General features: G+C 41.6%; 1 long non-coding RNA gene across 1 annotated transcript; it reads left to right on the forward strand.

Moving 5' to 3' along the window:
• The first annotated feature begins 216 nt into the window (after positions 1–216).
• LOC149119589 (uncharacterized) lies at positions 217–3,437 on the forward strand. Its single transcript, XR_016227870.1, has 3 exons — positions 217–415; positions 1,432–1,536; positions 3,382–3,437. It is a non-coding gene; the product is annotated as an uncharacterized LOC149119589 (long non-coding RNA).
• Positions 3,438–3,877: the final 440 nt, after the last annotated feature.

The raw sequence follows: 3,877 nt of genomic DNA on the forward strand, positions 1-3,877 counted from the left end.
GAAAATTGGCCAGACCCAAATCAACCTCCCTGTACAGAGAGAAGTTTGAGAATGTATGGAGCTGGGGTAATTGGGGTGGAACGGGGTGGACACAGAACTACAGGGCAGGATAGGTGCAGAGGAAAGGTGGGAGTAGGGCGAAGTCCTCTGATCATGCGCCTTGACAAATCCTGTCTTTCCATGCATAGTGTGTTCAAAGATGGCTCGGGAATGGCACTGGAGGCGTGTCATGTAACATAATAGCAAACCACAAGGTAACTCTCCCGTGTCTTAATCAGTCTGCGACAGGCTCCAGTTACAAGGTTGGCTTCAGCTGGTTCCCTCTGGTTTTATCAGGGACCCTGAAAAGACAGCTCAGAGGTTTTTGTTTTTTGCAGAAGCAGCTATTATAGGATGGTGATTTACTCTGCAACAGGTAGGCAAAGTACTATTATGGGCTGTTAGTATTATGGGCAACCGGGGAATGCTTGCTATTCAGCAAGGGGTGGTGGATCCTTTGTTAGCTACGGTTTCAAAACCGACACAGGATGCGAAAACCAAAGTAGATGTGAATAGGAAGTTATCCAGTCTCCAGTCAATGAACAATTTCTACAAGTCCAAAGTGAGTAAAGAATAACTTAGCTATTTACAGGAGTGCTTTCAAAGGTGCATGGAAAAAAAGAACCTTGTGTTTATTCAAAACAGTGTTAAGTTTTTTATATGTGCAAAAGTACAGGAACGTCAAATTATGCTGATAATTTTTACCACTAATGTTATATTAAAGTAATGATTCTTGTAAACTGCACCCAACATTGCAAATAATATTATCTTGCTATTTCTCAAATTACAATATTCCGGAATGGAAAATAACATAACCTCCCATTGGAGAACGGTGGTTGAAGAAAGTCAGTTGTCCACGGAAATAAATGAAATAAAAAACAAAACTGAATTTTCCTGGTTCTATCAGGAGTACATAGCATTGCTGGAGAGATTCAACCCACACTGCCCCATACTTCTCCCTCCAAAAGTAGGATTCTAACAGCCCAGGACCATTAAAAAAAAAAAAAGGGGGAGACTCAGAAGCCATCATCTCTTGTTGTAACCAGAAAACCCGGTACATGAGAGAAATAACCGACTGTTCAAAGAAAGGCACAGAGACAAAGTTAGTAAGAATGTCACCCAATTATTTAACAAAAGGCAAAAGAAAGCAAGACACCCCAGATCAGTAAACATGCTACTGTTAAAAAAAATACCCAGAGGAGAAAGTTGTTCCCATGAGTCAGAGAGTGGAGGGAAGGAAATAACCCACAATCAGATAGGGATCCCTAAACTCAGAGGCAAAATTTGTTGCAACACCTGGCTGATCAGAGGTTATCCAAAGCTTGTGGGTGGGTCCCAGGAAAACTCCCAAGCTGTATTTTTTCTGGCTACTTTTTCTCTCTAACTCAACAGGCTTCCCGCTTCCCCAAGGGACTACAAAGCAAACACGTGGCCAGCCCACTCAACCCCCGAGTATGTCAGGAGCCGGGAAGGCTGCCAACAGCCCCATTCCCCGATGTAAGTTTTCCTGCCCATAAACAGATTGCAAAATAACATTTCTCACTCCAAACTATCTACCACATTCTGCCAGTTCTTGGGGTGGAGGTGGGGAGTGTGTCTGTTCTTGGAGGGTACTTTGAAAGTACATCTCTTACAAAAGTTTGGAGACTGACCCTACATTCCAATGGGAAAAAAAAAATCCCAAACTACAAGCCATTAAAAAGAAGCAAAACAAGTAAAAACAGAGGAGCCTTTGCTGCAATTTCTTGTGCCCTAATCACCTTGTGCTGACCATTCCTGTCCCTAGATCAATCATTCTTCCCCTGCCTGATTGTGCCTGTAAGCTGTACTCTTCTAGCCTGTGTTTGATTATAACCTTGAGTTTATTACAAGGAAAAATTAAAAACATTGAATGCTGGTGGCTTTCAATTCCTGCGGCAGAGTTTCTGTTAGGATTTTTGAATTAGCTCTTCTGAACGAAGAAAGCTCTAGATTGCTAAACATGAGATCAGCGACCAGTCAAGGGAAAGCTCCAAAAACAGCTCCCCAAAGACCCAGGAAGTGGCTGCAGAGCCAGGAACAAAATGAGATGATGCCTTACCCAGAGTAGGCAGCTTATTCACTCCCTGTGCGTTGGAAAACTTCCCCAAGTTGTTGTTGTTGTTGTTTTTTTTTTTTTTTTTTTTAGCTCTTATCACTGCCACTTGGACGACTAAATATTAAACAGGGAGTTTGCTTAAAGAATCATTATAGCTTCAAGGTCTTTGTTTCACTTAGAGGGATCCCAGCGTTCCACAGCGGACTGGGGGATGGGGTGGGGAGGGGAGGCCATAGAGTGGGAGGAGGGAGCTGAGCTATGCAGGGTGTAGTCTCCAAGTTGGAAAGACAATTTGGAGAAAAATGCTCCCCAGTTTCACAAGGTGCAGTTAGTAGAGTACATTTCTATTTTCCTGTACTCATAATTTTTCTAGCATTTGATGAATTTAAAACAATTACTTCAGGCCAGACGTTTGGCATCATTGTTAAGACTCTGCTTGGGACACCTGCATCCCATGTCAGTATCTGAGTCCAGGCTCTGTTCCCATTCCAGCTTCTTGCTAATGAGCACCCTGGGAGGCAGCAGGTGATGCTCAAGTGCTTGGGTCCCTGCCACCCATGTGGGAGACCGGATTGAGTTCCCAGTTCCTGGCTTCACCCTTGGTCAAGCACCAGCTGTTATGGACATTTGCGAGGTGAATCAGTGGATGGGAGCGCTCGCTCGTTCGCTCTCTCTCTGCCTTTCAAGTAAATACAATAAACACATAAATTTTTAAAAATCATTGGAAATGTTAAAAACATCTGACTTACTGCATTGAGGGTAGTTAGCAGGTTGTTTTTAACAGATGTTCTACCTTGGTGGTGGGACTGCTTTTTAAATTTTTTTGGCATAAAATATTTCAAATATTGAAATGAAAAGTATCATTCTTTTTACTATTGAAAACTGAAAAAGATAAAGTTACTAATGTGCCGGTTTTAAAAAGCCACTTATAACTGGGTAGAGCGATTATATGAGGGTTTTTTTTCTGCCTTCTCTAATTTTGTTTGAGTATTTTATATAATTCCATTTTGTATCTTCTCAGTAATATATGGGATTTTTGTCTCATTTATAATTTTCTCTATTTTTCAAGTGTTCTACAATGACAATGCTTATTTAAACTTTTTTACTTTTTAATCAAAGTTGATCCATGCCCGTAATTTCATAGTTTTATAAAGATCATTACGAAGGATAGCAGGGCTCCCAATCCCTCAAGCCCATTTCTCTAGAGCCAGCAACTTTGCTGTTTACCATGGCATTTCCACATGTTCTTGTTCTTGTATTTGCAGGCCCTGTAAGTGGGCTTCCCCCTATGGTAGAAGCGGATTTCTGTCTGTCACTCAGGTAAGTCCACATCTCACTGCAGCCATTCTCCCAGTACTCATATGGCTATGTTGCAGTTTTGGTTAGAGCAATTAGGTATTTAAGTCCTATTGATCACCAAGCCATGGTATTTTATATATTCCTGCCTTACAGCAAAATGATAGTCTTTGTTATACAATTTGAAGAAAAGAAATTTACACAGACCACTTTGGAAATGTGGGTAGCTCATCTGCATACTATGTTACTCAGTAACGGGGAATTTAAGAGAGCTTTGTGGCTGACTGTCTCTCTGGCTCATTGCTGGCACTCGGTAAGTAGTTATAGAAGGCTTAAACACAGACGGGTCCTCAAGTGACAAGTTCAACCTGTTCAAGACCCTGATTGTTTGACTGAGGTCCATTACGCAAACAAACCATTCAAGGTCATTGAAAGAGTCTTTACTTGGGTTACAAATGTGCCAAA

The sequence above is a fragment of the Oryctolagus cuniculus genome, chromosome X (genome assembly GCF_051225735.1).
Source record: "Oryctolagus cuniculus isolate XC-2025 breed Fujian yellow rabbit chromosome X, ASM5122573v1, whole genome shotgun sequence".
Taxonomy (NCBI): domain Eukaryota; kingdom Metazoa; phylum Chordata; class Mammalia; order Lagomorpha; family Leporidae; genus Oryctolagus; species Oryctolagus cuniculus.